General features: G+C 41.8%; 1 protein-coding gene across 1 annotated transcript in view; it reads left to right on the top strand.

The window, feature by feature from the left end:
• Positions 1-9047: 9047 nt before the first annotated feature.
• Positions 9048-17033, top strand: part of LOC116427348 (uncharacterized) — a 153637-nt gene continuing 145651 nt past the window's right edge. Inside the window, exon 1 of the mRNA XM_076369800.1 lies at positions 9048-9276. The gene's annotated coding sequence lies outside the window, so the exon portion shown is untranslated. The remainder of the gene's footprint in view (positions 9277-17033) is intronic.

The raw sequence follows: 17033 nt of genomic DNA, 5'->3' as shown, positions 1-17033 counted from the left end.
ACTTTCAAACTTTCAAACATTCAAAGCTTCAAACTTTCAAACTTTCAAGCATTCAAAGCTTCAAACTTTCAAACTTTCAAGCATTCAAAGCTTCAAACTTTCAAAGTCTTAAACTTTCAAACTTTCAAAGCTTCAGACTTTCAAACTTTCAAAGTCTCAAACTTTCAAACTTTCAAACATTCAAACTTTCAAACTTTCAAACTTTCAAACTTTCAAACTTTCAAACTTTCAAACTTCCAAACTTCCAAACTTCCAAATTTCCGAATCCTCAATTTTTCAAACATTCACGCTCGAATATTTCCCATAAAAGTTACAAGAATCTAATTAGCACGGATACTAACATAATTCCGGTTTCATAAAGTTGGTAGTAATACCAAGGACAAATTTTCAATTCGAAAGGGATCTCGAGCGCAGTAAAGTGAAAATAAGAAGCGATTCAGGACTTTCCGGATGGCCAGCGATTACGATCGAACGGCGTCGGAATTATCGTTCCACTTTCGCGGAGGATTATCGCTGTAATAAACAGTTACGTAGATGACAAAAGCGTTTAATAAAATTTCAGGTCCGCCAACAGAGAGGAGGTAGTAGAGGACGACGATTACAAGTCCGATAACCAGCCGGAAAAGAGGAGTAGTACGGAAAACGTGGACCGAAAAGAAGGAAATGACCGATCGAATCAGTCGGACGAGGAGAAAACAACTAAAGGGATAGAGGATGGCTCGGATTTGTCGATGGACGAGGACGAGACGGACGAAGACGAGAAAAAGGAAGACGATACGAACAAATCGTAGTAGCGCAGTCGGCCTAGAAATTGATAACGTTCCTAAAATTTAAATATCGCGCATAAATCTCTGAATTCCTTTTAAAATGTAGGGAAACATAAATTAAGGCTAGGGTGTTGAAAGTGCTCATGATCTGCAGTTGTATTATTATTTTTATAACTAGTGGTCGTGGTCTATTTATGTGTACATCATCATTATAGATATATTTCGAGCAATAAATCCGTAATAGTACAATAACACGTTCCTGCTGCGTATTCTCTACTCCGTCGATTAAGTGCGTTATACCTTCGGTAGTTGCGATATAATTAGAAGTAGTAATTACATTATAATTAGAAATTTCTCTCGTGCCACCCGAGTACCGTGCACTTTATATGGAACGGTTTCCACCTCAAGTAACCAATCTTTAAATAAATATACCCACGGAATTTCAAGTCGTAGAATGCTAATCCTGAAAGCAATAAATTCGTTACTGCGAGTAAATCACAGGAAAAACCGAGCTAAACTGTGAGGTTCGTTTGCGCACAGATTTTCGTCAATTACGGAAGCAATTCGAACCTGGCTGGTACACGGTACAATTCATCTTTTGTATTAATGTGATATCGACAGGTTCTGCATCACCACGTCTGTTCGCATATGTATGCAAATTTCACGGCCGCTATCAAGTTGCGCGGGAATGTAACGAGAATGAACCCATCGAATATACAGATTACATCAGGGCATCGAAGGTTACAGGATAGGTTATTATTATAAAAATGTTTAAATCGTCAAATCTGCAAATCTGGATATCTTTAAACCTTGAGATCTTGAATTCTTCAAGTCTTCAAACTATCAAACTATCAAACTATCAAACTATCAAACTATCAAATCTTCAAATTTTTAACATCTCTATCAAAACTTTCAAATCTTCAACTCTTCAAACCTTCAAACCTTTAAATCTGAAAATCTTCAATTCTTCAAGCTTTCAAATTTTTAAATCGTCAAATCTTCAAATTTTCAAAGTTTCAAAGTTTCAACGCTTCAAAGTTACAGTTTCAAAATTTCAAAGTTTCAAAGTTTCAAAGTTTCAAAGTTTCAAATTTTCAAATCTTCAAACCATCAAACTATGAAATCCTCAAATCCTTAAACTTTCAAATCTGCAAATCTTCAAATCTTCAAATCTTCGAACTTTCAAACTTTCAAACTTTCAAATCTTCAAATCTTCAAATCTTCAAACTTTTAAACTTTCAAATCTTCAAATCTTCAAACTCTCAAACTCTCAAATTTTCAAATCTTCAAACCATCAAATTCTCAAATCTTTAAACTTTCAAATCTTCGCATCTTCTAATCCTCAAACCTACAAACCTCCAAATCTCCAAATCTCCAAATTTCCAAATTCTCAAGTTCTCAAATTTAAAAAGAGATTCACCACTTGTCCGCATGATCGATAACATATCGAAGAGGGTGTAAAATTCGGTACCGTATGGACGGATGGGAGTTCAAAAAGCGCCTGAAATCCCGGTGACGGTTGATAGGCGAAGTTTTATTAAGCCATTCTTTCTGCGCGAATACTTCGACGACCTCGGAGGATTACGCGAGTTCAAGGCGTCGCTTCTTAAATCATATAAATAGCGAAAGGATGAAAGGGGTCGGGATTTATGGCTGAAACTTGTGGAAGCATTTTTTTATGCACACGTACTTGCTTTCCTGTGGTAATACGCAGTTTACGATTTCATAAACGGGTATAACAAGATACGTCCAGGGAAAACTAGAAGATAAACAATGTTTGATAACTTAGAGCTCTTGATCCTCGGCTATAAAGATTAAATACTTTTTACCTTACATTTTCAAAAGCATTTTTAACAATGAATATGTTACCGAATGCGGTACATGTATATAATTTCCATTTATATTCGTTCCCGCAAAATATCAGCCAATATATCGAGAAAAACATTACAACGATTGATCGTTAAGAGTACTGCTGAATCAAATCCAATGAAATGTATTTATGTTGGACATTAAATCGACTGACATTCGGAATTAGATGGAAGAAATTGGTCTCTTCACTTGCCTGGCTCTAGGTACGTACTTTCGGAGCTTATAGTACACGAGTGTGATCGTTTGCGGACGCCCTGCACGAGGGTAAACGACCCCTGATGGAATTATTAAGAGAGTTCCTTCGTAGGGCGTGTGCGAGGGAAAGAGGGCAGGGCCAGCAGAGCGGAACGTGGACTCGTGGATTCATGGATAACTAATAGAGAAGGGATAAGGTACATCGTAAATAGGTTCAAATTTAACTCAATGGTTTCGAAACCCTCGAGGGGCTTCAAAAATCTAGTGTTAAGCCTGGAAAAGAGAAATCGAGAAAATCAACGTTTCGGTTTATGAAGTGATTATACAATTCAGAAAAAAAGGGCGTTCTAACTTAGAAAAAACGGAGTTTTATAACAGAATATTATTTATTCCACTAAAATTGACGGAAACCAGAAAATATCAGAAAATCGACTTAATTGTATTGGCTTTTTTGATAGAACTTAAGGGTTGAAACTACCACCGAACATTCTCTGAGCTAATTCCGCAGAAAATATTGATAATATAATAAACAGACTTAGAATTTCCATTATAGACGTTTACTTGAACGATGATAATTCATTAATTTACGTTGTCAACACAAACTTCGTTTCTTCAAATATCTTTTTTTTCGAGTTTATTCAAAACAACGAATACACGCACGTTATACCCATAGATATACACACACATCCATTACATCAATATTAACCTACGCGTCTACACCATTGATTTTAAATTGTAAAAGATACTTAACCCTCTATGGGCCGAATTTTTGTTCGAGATTACAGCAAAATCTATGCAGTACAAAATTAAACTGCTCCTCAGTGGAGCAGAATTAAAAAGAATCTTGATTTCTGAGTTTCCGGTTAATAGAAAAAAACTGTTTCGAGTACATGCGAATTTCGATGAGTGTTTACTTGGCAGTCAGTGTTAATTGATCTGTGAATTATCGTTAAATTAGTTTCAAACAGTGTCGTCTACGTCTCGAAAATGCTCGATATTTCCATTGAAAAACTTTTGAGCGCAAAGGGTTAATCGTTCCCTTTATTCTCGTAAGTGATCGACAGTCGCATCGCGGTGCGATTCGTTGTAAAAACACGGGAGGCGATTAGGGTGAATAAATGAACGATGTATTCACAAGTACATTTCCGAAACCGTTTCATTGTTCAGTCCGGAGCCAGCCTGAAATGATAATCGATGGGTCATAACCCGGTATTGGCCACTGTCCGAAACTCGTGAACCGAAACTCGGGGTATTGTAATTGACTCGGATTCATGGGCACATATTGAACTGGATCTCCCGGCCCCGGTAACCGTGATAAACGAACGTAAGCCCGGCGCGTCCGAATGAAATTGCCCATTAGCCGGGCCGGACACCCTCTGACAGCTGTCCCTCGCTCGCGCGACGACGGAGGACGCGGAAGACTCCGATATCGGTGATCAAGAGAGGATCGAGAGGCGACCGGCGTGATTCATTCGACGATTCGCATGCGGAAGCCCGACTGCCGGGGGTATAAAAGGGTGGCTGTGCCTTGATTGGATTGGAACGCCAATGGTTCCCGGCCAGAACGAGACAGAGACGCGTTTACTACAATATAAACATGGCCGCTACTTCCGCGGCTTGTTTCCTCTGACTTTTATCGCCCTTTTTCCGGGTACATGTTAATTTATTACGTTTCCGCTGCGTGCTACTGATAAAGCGGTTCCAGAAACCTGCAGAAATTCAGCTGAGTATTCTTGTTTACGACGGTACGGTGATGTAATAAGTATTTAAAGGGTTTGAACTCGAAAGGCGACTGTCAGTCACCATTTGATTCGACTCGGTAAAATTAGAAAATTTAACCAGTTAAGTGTGGAATTTAGTTTGAAAGATCTCTCACTGCGCGCGATGAAATCGAATAATTAAATTTATACTCGTTAAATGCAGGCCGAATGCACTTAAAATATATCCTAACGAAAAGATAAAGCGAAACGAAGAATTACATGTTTATCTCAAGAAATAAACGATCTATCGTAGAAAAAGTTAACACCCTTGAGTGTTTTAAGATGACGTGTATACTCGTCGAACACGGTTAACTGGTTAATATTTAATATTGAACTATGATTTCTTTTTGAATTCATTCGAAAACAACCATCGTCTAGTTGGAAAATATTATTTTTTCAGACGTTAAACTGTACACCTGGGCCTCGATTTCCTTCGCGCCTCTGTTTTACGCGGTAAATTGGAACACGGTGGTTCTTACGCGCAATCTCAGTTTACGCGATCTGAATTTAGTGAAATAATTATGTATCTCTAAAACATCTACCAGCTTCTCTCTTCAATATTTCGTTTTCATTTTCATTTTCGCTCGCGTGGAACGAACCCACGTGGAACGGATTGTCGCGTAAATCGAGTGTCAGGTGTAGTTATTTTCTCAAGTAACGATTTCAAGTTGTTTTTAGACTATCGCAGTAACATCGCTACATCACTTACTAACCCACGGTCAGGCGCATTGTGCGTAATAGGTCACTTTTACAAAAACAAACTTTTTACTCAAATAAAAACATGTTTATTATTCCATTTGCTCTGCGGCATTGGCGAAAGCAATTTCTGAGCGTTTATTACAATAAAAAGTAGCATGTTCCATACATAATGCACGTTTACACTTGCTGCACTCGTATCTTGATAAGCGACTTCTATTTTCACAATTACGAAATCGTTTCAGTTTTGATTGTGAATGCGATCACCGATGCTACCAATGTAATCACAGACATAATATGTAATAAGATAATAATTTTCATTTCATTTCATGTAAAATGAATTTATCATGTTTTCTACATTGCGTTACACGTAATATAAAACAAATGTAAAATAACAGGCTACCGATCAATTGGACTTACACCACTTTCATAATCGATGATCATGCAATTTCATTTACCGACCAATTTTAAATTGTACAAAACATGGGAATTTTTTAAGAAATTAAACACGAACTAGCTATACATAAAAAATTTACATTAAATTAAGCATGAATTACGTGATATCTCATTTTTTTTAAAAATGGACCACTTTCAAAATAAACGGTCCATATAATGGTTCTACTACAATTGGGCGCAATGTGCGTAACAGGCACGAAGTGCTGCGACTCGCACACACAATGTTCAAATGCGTACCGCACGTTATAGGTCTCTGCAGAATGTAAACACAAAAAGTAACGAGCACTCGCTTTGGTAGGACAGAACAACAAACATTGGCTGCGCCTGTTAAATCAGTTGCGCCCGACTGAGGGCTAAAGAAGGTCCACGTGACGATTCTAATTGCGCCCGTAAACTTCCTTGCGGTCACTCTAATTTACCCCCTTCATCGAGGGAAAGCGTAGAAGTTGTGTTTAATTACTCGCGCCCGAAAGTTATAATTTACACGGGAACACGTATAGTAATTCCGGACACGTGTTTACCTAATTCCCAATTTCCTGCGAGAACCACGAACCGCATCTGTCGTCGACCAACTCGCACAATCAGTAACAACCGAATGAAATCAAATTTGTCACCTAGACAACGAACCCGCTATTCCTCGGACCCCGTCGATGAGTCACATTCAATCCAAAGAAAAAAACACTCGAACGACCACGATTCCCCTCCACTCTCTAAAATCAAACACCCTCGCTGTGATCATCAGGAACGAGCCATCGAGCAGAGACGCGGAAACCCTACGGAGTGTATCAGGCATTCAGCCAGAGTTCAAGAACCTCTACCCCACCGTTCATCGTTTACTACACGCACGAGTCACCCTTTCCAATTCACAGGAACGATTTTTATATTCACGAGATGGGGCGACCAGGAATACTGAGGCGCCTTAACCCTTTCGTCTCTGAATATTCTTTTCAATATGAATCTTCTGGGAAGAAACTCGCGGCTCCGCGCTAATCAAGCAGAACATGTACAGCTGATGACCAGTTGAGCAAAGATCTCAGGGTGATACAATTTCCCTTTGTCTAAGCTTCTACCTAGTCATTTAAAATATCCATAACCTATCTATGCTACCAATCGAGATGGAGTTAACCCTTGCACTCCAAGGCGCCTCAGTCGCCACTCGATTCGGTACGGAAAGATTATGAAGAATAATGTTAAATATTCAAATGAAACACCCTACCTATTAAATTGACATCTTGAAATTTCTCTATGGAAACTCGGGGAGTATCTGTTGAGAATTCAATCGATTTACAATGCAGTTTGCGTGGTGCTGAATCAATTTCTTTAATCATTCCTCGGAGAAACATCTGTTATCTTTTTAATAACCTAAAGAAATTAGGTCATTTTGAAGTGTTGATATTTTTAGTGTTAATTTATGTACAGTCCCTCGTTAAGCTAGTTTCAAGAGACGTTGACCACATTTCATCGGGATGTGTGTGTTTCCGGTGGAAACCTCTTCGAGTGCGAAGGGTTGAACAATTGTACAGGTTCCGGTGTGCATCGCCAGCGGTCGCAGCGTGTAATCCAGTTTACCTCGCGGAAGCACTTACGAAATTAACTCTGAAAACACTGCGTTCCGCGGGCGCGGCGATGGACCCGCGTCGTCTCTCGCCCCGCGACCCCTGGCAGTAACCCCATTGGCGAGCACTTGACCTTCACCAGCCCGTGAACCCAGTCCCAAAATTTACGAGCGGAGTCCCGTCCTCCTCTGCTCGGCTCTCGTTCCTCGCGTCATCCCCTCGGCGCGCAGCCCGTCTCTTTTTATCCCGTTATCCAGCGGCGCGCTTTGTCCTCGTCGCTCGCCGGAACGCACTGCACCCGATCGATCCGCCGGCTGCATCGCCGGCCACGACACACCGCCGACGACGTTTTCGGTGCACAATGCACACCCCCGGTGTGTTTTCGATCGGCGACGTCGGGTGATAACCGCGAACGGTAACCGCGCCGCTGACTCGGATGTTTCGAGGGTCGCTCGGAATTTCTTCCTAGATTTCAAAGGGGCTGGCTCGATGTGTTCGAGGGGATGGTAGGTTTCTGTGATTCTTCGGGATAGGCTGAGTGTCGGGAGTACTGGAGTTATTCTTCGAAATGTTTCCGTGGGGAGGTTTGATGTGGATGGTTGAGTCTGCGTTGTACGTGTCGATGCGAGATCCGTGCAGGGAGAATGTACGAAGAGTGTAAGTTAATCGATACGATATTCGTCGGAAGGAGTCTCTTCCAAGCGAAGGTGATTTCCTGTATTCTTAAGTTCAATCTGAAATTTCAATAAACGGCGAGCAGTAATTACTCCCTTTGAAATCTGAAAGAATTATCTACCAAATCAAAGACAAAGAACTAACTATACCGAATCAAAGACAAGGAACTAACTATGTACCAAATGAAAGACACAGAACTAACTATCTACCAAATCAAAGACAAAGAACTAACTATCTACCGAATCAAAGACAAAGAACTAACTATCTACCAAATGAAAGACACAGAACTAACTATCTACCAAATCAAAGACAAAGAACTAACTATCTACCAAATCAAAGACAAAGAACTAACTATCTACCACTTCAAAGACAAAGAACTAACTATCTACCAAATCAAAGACAAAGAACTAACTATCTACCAAATCAAAGACAAAGAACTAACTATCTACCAAATCAAAGACAAAGAACTAGCTATCTATCAAATCAAAGACAGAGAACTAGCTATCTACCAAATCAAAGACAAAGAACTAACTAAACAATCAAACATTCGGCCATTTAGAAACCAAATGAACCCTCCCACCGAGCGACAGCGTACAAAAAGTCCTAGCTGAAAGAAATTCCATCGAGCAACAAAGGGAACTGTGCCATAACCATCCATTCGGTTTACCAGCACGTGACACGGTCCACGTTACAATCCGCCGGGCGCATCGCTACCAAAACAGAATCGCCACCGCAACAGCCGTCTGGCCACAGAGGACGCGATCAAAAAGCAAAATCAAGGGCGCATTCGGAGCGAGCCGAGCCAACGCGACGCGACGCGACGCGACGCGGCGCGACGTCGCGAGCGTCGACCGGTCGACGATTGCGCACCACGTGGATCCGAATTCGCGCCAGTAGGGGGTGAATAATAGGGGTAGACTGCGTCTGGCAAGGGGTGGGAGGTCGACGGTGTCTGGTGGGGGACGCTGGCGTCCACGGTGTCGGCGGCAGCACCCGGCCCCCCCTACCGGCCCGCTCCCCTCGCGGAATCGAGTCTCCAGAAGGAAAAACGTCGGCTTCAGTCGGCACGCGGCGTCGCAACACAAGCCATCGCGCGCGTCTGCCCGTTCCTACGCGAGATCGCGCACCCGTGGATCATCGTCGCGACTCCGATCGTGTCCAGTGATTTCGACGAGTAAGATTTTTTACGTGCAGTGGGCCAGAAGGGGTTGCTTGTTCTCGACGGTCCCCATTTTTTCTTTCTTCCCACCGAAACAATTGATTCCTCCGAGCTTGTTTGGACTGTCACTGTGTCACACCCCGGTAAGTACCGTTCGTTTCTGTTATCTTTGTCAAGTTTGTTTAGGTTACTTAACAAAGAGCTGTCAGGGGGAGCTAGAACGAAGTCGGAGCGTTCACGGTTCCGTTTCCGCGATTTATTCGCGAGCGACGAACGGGAAGGTCGCGATTGATTTCGACTGTGCGTCCGTGGAAATCGAGTTCCTTTGTTTCCGCGTTCGCAGCGACTTTTCGAGGCTCCAGCCATGTGCTCCGCGTTGCTTCGAACGCGGCAGATGCGGTTTATCGATTCGACCGCTCGCGATGATCGCTGAGGGGAGGGAGCACTCGTCAACCTCGATCTCACCGGTTCCTGTTCGATCTCGGAGAATCTTTAACGATGCTCGAGTATCTAAGTAAACGGAGCTTTCGTTGATCCAATTCTCATGCATCCGAGAATCTCACGTATACGTGAAATCGTCGAAAATTGGGTGCGCTGCATGCAGATTATCGTAGAGCGGATTTCTCGGATCAGACGCTGATAAGAAGCTTGATCCGTTGATCCAACGGTCAGCATCCGGAAAATATTGCCCCGGCCGTCGTCCTCGTTTGCCTCTTTCAAGTAATCCGTTCGCCGTTACACATCCCGGCAGATCCAACCCGGCGAACCTTAATTTTCCGAATGATTCCCCGTCGACGTCCTCCTCGCTCCCGTCTCTCCTTCCTTCCTTCCTTTCTCCCGTTCCCCGGGATATCTGGTAAACCCGGGGGCCATCCCGGCGCTGTTTAAGGAACGAGAAACGACGGATCCCGGGCGAAACAGAGAAGGAAAATTGCAGAGGGGACGACGAGACGCGCGTTTACTTTCCAGCGACGTGCGGTATCGCGTTCCGCCGACGGAAAATCCGATAATTCCGGCCGCGTCTCTTCCGTAAATTGGTGACTTCTATGCAATTCTATCGACTTCTGCCCGATAAATGCATATTGGAGCGGTATATCGGCCCGAGAATCCGACGTTGGCTCTCCACCTTGAAAATTCGCGTCGCGAACCGAGCCATCTGCGCCCCTTCGCCGCCCCTCGCCGGCGCGCGCGTACCGTGCAGCCCCGCGTCGAGGAGAGGAATTCTGATATTATAAATTTAAATATCGATCATTCGCCCTGTGCTTTCCTTATCATGTTTACTAATTAAACGAGCCGGCGACAGTTAAAATATTCAACGGAACCGCCCTCCGTGCGGCGCGGTCCCAGAACTTCCCTCCGGAATCACGTCATCACGCAAATTGTCGCGCCCCTTCTCTTCGTTAATATTTATGCAACCTTGTCGAACGCGAGCTGCGAATTAAGGTTCACGGTGCTTGGATAAATGTTGCACATAACCGCTTCCCACGGGGTCTCCGGATTCTCCTCTCAATTTTCGGGAAGATCGATGGATCTTAATGTTTATTAATAGGAACGATCCTCGTTGAATGTGGATCAGTAGATTATTTGTGCTTTACCGTAGGAGGGAATAAAGATGTAACTGCTTCTTTCGCTTCGATGGAAGTTTAAATTGCATGCGATTTTGTTTTTAATTTTTAATCCCACTATCTTATCAGTTCCCGATGCGGAGCAGATGTTTGGACACTGTACCGTTTCAAAGTAGTCCACTGTGACAGGTATTATTGGAAAAGGAATGTTGTTAAACGTTCACGTCGAATAAGGAAAATTGAATTCTTTGTTTACCGTTCGGCCGTAAAGATGAATTTCAAAGGTACCCGATTAAGAATCTTCGGAGGAAGATTATTCGACGGAGTTCAAACGATTCGCGAGATTAAAGGGGACACGGTAATTTTATCCGCGAAGGTCCTTTAAAGTCGGGACGGTAATTCAATTCTTACGTAACAATGTGTACGTTTCATACGTATCGTTACAAGGAAAGTTACTCGAACTCACTACGCCGTTCGGAACTTTAACTCACGTTTGTAACTTTCGAAATAATTACCGTTCCTTGAGCAAGGAAACGGTCCATTAGGAATATTACTGCGTTATGGTAATGAAACGATACTTCTTTCTGATCAACAGCGAAACTTGCAATTCTAATGTGCATATTCTCGATATAAATACACTGCAATGTAAAACTGAACATTCTATTTGATCAATTGATTAGACAGAGAAATTGTAGTTTCATGTTTTACCCTAATCTTAACGTGATTTTATAACGAATCATACCACAATGTGACTCTCACTCACTTGTGAGAATGAAAGGAACGATTAACCCTTTGCACTCGAAAATTTGTCACTGGAAATATCGAGCATTTTCCAACGAGACATAGACGACATTGTTTGAATATTTTTTTTAAATATTTCGCATAGCAGTACGAAGTTTACTTTAAAATACTAAGTATTCAACTTCACTGTTTTGCTGTGTCAAATCAAGTGGTGACTGAGTCACCTGTCGAGTGCAAAGGGTTAAGATGTTATTGATGTGTTACTGTTTTTATTTATAGGGCCCAAAGTTTAAAAGCCCAAAGCAACCTTTGGAAATGCAGAAATAATCAAAAAGTTTCAGTGAAAAGTTCAAATGTGACTCAAAGCGTCGTGGTCCGAATTAACCCTTCGCGGAGGATTCTCTGAGACATACAAAACCCTCAACAGACGAAGCTAAATTACATAACAATTACTTGAACAATAGAGAAACAGGAAACTACGTGCTAATCTCTCGCGATTCCATCGATTAAATCATTCGTTTACGACTCAGACTTGCAAATACGAAAATTTCATCTCGTCGAGATGTCGGCGTTCGTACGCAAAGGGTTAATATTAAATTTCGCGTTACACATCGATACGTAAAGTGCCGAGAGAAACAATTTTAGGATCATCTGCATCTCATCGGAGGATATTGAGCGTTTCCAGTGAAGAACTTGCGGAGTACAAAGGGTTAACGAATTCGTGTCGGCCTGTCGCGGAACTGGAGCAGTTTCCCTGCGACTCCCGACTGCGCGCTTAACAGGGACACAAAGCGTCAGCGAAGGAATTTCCGCGGGCGTGTACACTCGGAACTCTTCGATTTTTCATCGTCGGACGGTCCGCCGGTGAATTCTGCTGGAGGTCCGCGTTCGCTGTTTTATAGAAACCGAGGAGAACGAGGCGCGACACGTACGCCGCGCTGGCAAGTATATTTGCCCATTTGCTCGACAGACGATACGCACGCCCGTGCGATTTCAATAAACCGGCGCCGAGCAAATACTCTCAAACGTTTACCGCGCGCACGACGCTTTTCAACTTGTCCCGATCGCTCATCTTCGCCGTTCCTTCTTTTCCCGAGTGTTTCGTTTCGTCCGCCACAGTTCCCCGAGACACGCTCCAGGCCGGGCTGAAAAATTAAACGGTTCATTCATAGTTTGATCAACGTCTGCTCGCCTGTCTCGCGCTTTCTTCCACGGCTTCGTTGTCCCGAGCTGCATTTATCATTAACGACTCGCGAGAACGGAAATTATATCCTTCGCGAGTCCATATCTTGCTCGAGGATTGAATATTGATGAGGAGATAGTATCTTATTTTAATTAAGCACTCGTGTCTTGTGCCAAAATTGCGGAGAGCGCGGAGGCGCTTCTGTTCGTCGGTATCAATTGTAATTTTCTTACTATGTTCTTCAAGAAATGAATCAAAGTAAATTTATACGAATGAATATTATTTTTTGATATTTTTTTGTAGTAACAATATTTGTGATCTCATTAGATAACTACTCTTATTAATTTTTTTGAATGTATACCCAACCGCTTCCGCATTTTTGGTAAATATCCACGAAAGTTGTTTAGCATCCAAACGGTTAATCGTTTCGATGTTCACTGATTTTTGTTTGGAACTCCTGTTACTGCGATACAAGGTGATTTAGTGAAACTCTTTTAATTCTTGGAGAATTTTAGAAGACTTTCTGTATCTGTATTAATACGTTGACTGCTACGAGAATTCCGAGAGTTTTATATGTTGCTTATCTTGGCGAACGTGAATAGAAACAATTATTGATCATTCGACACAATGTTTACTTAACACTATTATCTAGTTATTTATGCTATTAAACATGTTTATTCGGTGTCGATCATCTTACAGATTGTGATTCTTCTCGAGCAATTCCGAAGTATCATCGGTGACCATCGTGGCAGTTAACGTGTTAATACACACAGTGGAATCAGAGATTCAACCACCCAACATTACAGGATAAACGACGATTAATTATTTAACAGACGATTAGTTCTTTGAACAGCAAGAGAGCACATATTTTCCCTTTTTCTATTGTTTAAGCGATCGATGTATAATTTGACTTCATCTAACGAACGTTTCGCATGTTTCTAAAAATCTTCGTTCGCAAAACGTTAATCCACTGATTCTTAGTAAAAATAAAATACGATAATTTATAATTAACTAACATCTAATGGCTCCAACTGGCGCATCAACGGAGATTTAAACGCCATTAAACGACATTAAATTGCACAAGCCTTTTCAGTGGGTTGTAACATTGAATTTTATCCCTGCGCTGCATCGTACGTTGCGGTACCTGCCATTTACCTTCGCAGGGAAAGTGCTTTCCGAAAGATACTGCCAGGCGAAGAGCCGGGTCGCTCAGCTGTAACATATCGCGCGAGAATAATGTCTAAAGTTTAAGAGCACGTTTCGGATGCTACATAATACCAGCGTGGAGTCTGGTAGATGTACATTACGCCGAGGCTTCTCTACCGAACTTCACAGACGAGAGTTTGGAACCGTTATCTTGATTATTTTCTGCTTGGATTACTAATATATTGCGATGGCGTTCTGAATAAGGCAGAACTGTGAATCCATATTTCCTGAGAGGGTCCCTGAAATGTTGATACCGTGACCAGTGTTTCAGTTTGAAACTGGGATGCTTTCTTGCACGCGGCACGGTACATTCTGAATTAGCAATTAGGGTGGCAACGTGGGGAAATGAGGAAATATGAAGTGCGTTTGCAATCGTTATACTTAATAACATAAAATAGAATCTTCTATTTAACAACAGATTGTCAATCTGATACATAGAAGAATAATTCATTAGAATTAACTCGTTATTATCATATCCTCACTATAATTAAACGACGTTTCATTTTACATATATCCGTTTGCAATCGTTATATTTAATAATATAAAATAGAATCTTCTATTTAACAAAAGATTATTAATCTGATACATAGAAGAATAATTCCTTGAAATTAACTCGTTATTTCTATAATATCCACACTATAATTAACCAGTAAACTGTGGAATTCAATTGGAAAAACCTCTCGTGCGCGCAATAAAATAAAAAGATATAGCGTGTATTTATCGAACGCAGGGCGAATGCACGTAGAGTATATTTTAACGAAAGATCGAAGCGAAACAAAGAAGAATTACACGTTTACGTGAAAGAATAAAGAATTCATCGCTGAAAGAATTAGAAGCTTTACTATGACGTGTATACTCGTCGAACACAGTTAACTGGTTAAACGTTTCATTTTACATATATCCGTTGAAGAATCACTGTTCAATCCCATTAAACCTCGTTCGATCTTACCCGATGGTAACATTTCTATTACTCGTTTTGAACGTCCGAGAACACAATTAATTAGGAAACACTCGTTTGCACGAAACAGAGAACACTGACAGGCAGGTCCGAGGCTAGCGAGGAACGATATTACAAGCGAAACATCGACAACAAAGTATCGTCTTGATTACCCGATGCTCTCCAGCCGAAATTTATTTCCGTCATTTAATCCCCCGTTCCGCTCGCCCGGTTTGATGGCGTGCGCCCTGCCCGCCATTGCGACGGACGTCTGGGATGGGTATAGAAAAGAGAGAGACAGAGAGAGAGGGGGCAATCCGATAAAGTGTAATTTACTTAACAAAGACGGCCTGAAATCGAGACGGCGACAATTTTCCGTCGGACCGGGAGTAATTCCAGCTCTCGTGTCACGAGCTTACGTGTCGAGAGGAGGACGGACACGTGTCGTCGCGAGGCGCGCCCGCGCCGGAAGCGACGACGCCGAAGACTGCACAAATTGCATGTTCAGTAGCAATCGTTCCCGGCGCGCGCAATACGTTTCATTCCGAAGATATTGTGTCGCCCACGGGAAACTTTGAATAGGAAGCAGTATATTGGTGATTTTTCGTACTACTGGTGCGACGGGGGTGGATATTAGAGGCGGTACTACTTTTAACCGGGAATACGAGATACGGGGTATCCGAGTGCCCGACTATCTGTGAAATACCTGGGTAGAGCAGAATTAGTCGGGTGACAATCGGATGATAACTGGGTGGAGTAGGATTACTCTGGTACTTATAAGAAATCAAAGGAAAGTAAAGTTATTCTGGTACCTATAAGAAGTGTGGGTAAGCAGAATTTCCCTGGTATGTGTAAGAAATGTAGGTAGAGAAAAATTATTCTGGTGTCTATAAGAAATCCAGATAGACAAAAATGATCCTGGTACCTATAAGGAATCAAAGGAAAGTAAAATTATTCTGGTATCTATAAGAAATGTAGGTAAGCAGAATTTCCCTGGTACCTAAATTCAGGTAAATCAAAATTTCCCTGGCACCCGTAAGAAATCCAAGTAAATCAAAATTTCCCTGGTACCTATAAGAAATTCAGGTAAATCAAAATTTCCCTAGTACCGGTAAAAAGCTCAGGTAGAGAAAAATTATCCTGGTACCCATAAGAAATCCAGGCAAATCAAAATTTCCCAGGTACCTATAAAAAGTCCAGGTAAATCAAAATTATTCTGGCACCCATAAGAAATCCAGATAGAGAAAAATGATCCTGGTACCTACAAGAAATCCAGGTAAAGCAAAATTATTCAGGTACCCATGAAATTATTCGGCACAACAACATTTATGCACAAGTCACGTATGAATTTATATTAACACTAAACTACCGAGTAATTAGAGTGACTTATTTCTAAGTTTTTACAAAAATTAGAGTAATATATTTCTCGAGATTTGGTGGGTCCTCTATTGTTGTATCTACAGGAGTACACAAATTGATTTAAAAAATTTTCGTGAAAGCCTTATTATAATTTGAACACTTGCAAACTAAAAATTCTGAAATGGATCAATTTAAACAGTCTGGTAGGTTAATCGTTAATGGCACTAATTTTATTACAAGTTAAATTAAGTGTAGCGAAGAATGAATTATATAAAGGGTAGTGAAGAAATAAAGGGATGATTATGCTGTCGAGGACTCATTTAATCTAGAAATTCTTCAAATAATTTTTATAATCGTTTCATTCGTGGAATCAAGTCTTCCATTGTCACCAAAGATCGTTTCTCCGGCGAACGCTTGTGCGACGTTTGAATCCGGAACCGCGTGAAATTAATTTTCACACGCGGCTGAACATTTTTCGAACGTTCCACTTGAAAACTGTGTGTCGATAGAATCGAACGCGGAATTTATTTAGATGCATGTTACACGGATTTTCATTCGTACGGGCGTGCGGCTGACACGAACTCTATCCTGCCGTTGTTCCCGCGAAAGAATCACGCCATCCTCATTCGTCTCGGCGGACTTCCGAGAAGTCCATAGTTCGAATGGTTGGCAGAAACGATCAATTCGTTACAATCCAGGTGAAAGATTTATGGCATGTCGAGCGAAAGCGAAAAACAGCACGTATCGGTTCACCGGGATCTGGTCATGCGATCTTTGAACGTAACGATGATGCCACTGATTTTCGGAACTGCGGAGAAACGGACGAAATAGAATTTTTTTTCACTGGCGAACGATGCTCGAAACAATAAGGTTAACTCCTTGACCTATGACTTCTTTTTCTGTGATAAT

The sequence above is a fragment of the Nomia melanderi genome, chromosome 8 (assembly GCF_051020985.1).
Source record: "Nomia melanderi isolate GNS246 chromosome 8, iyNomMela1, whole genome shotgun sequence".
Classification (NCBI taxonomy): Eukaryota; Metazoa; Arthropoda; class Insecta; order Hymenoptera; family Halictidae; genus Nomia; species Nomia melanderi.
Note: the sequence above shows the minus strand (reverse complement) of the source record. Positions and strands in the feature narration are given on the sequence as shown.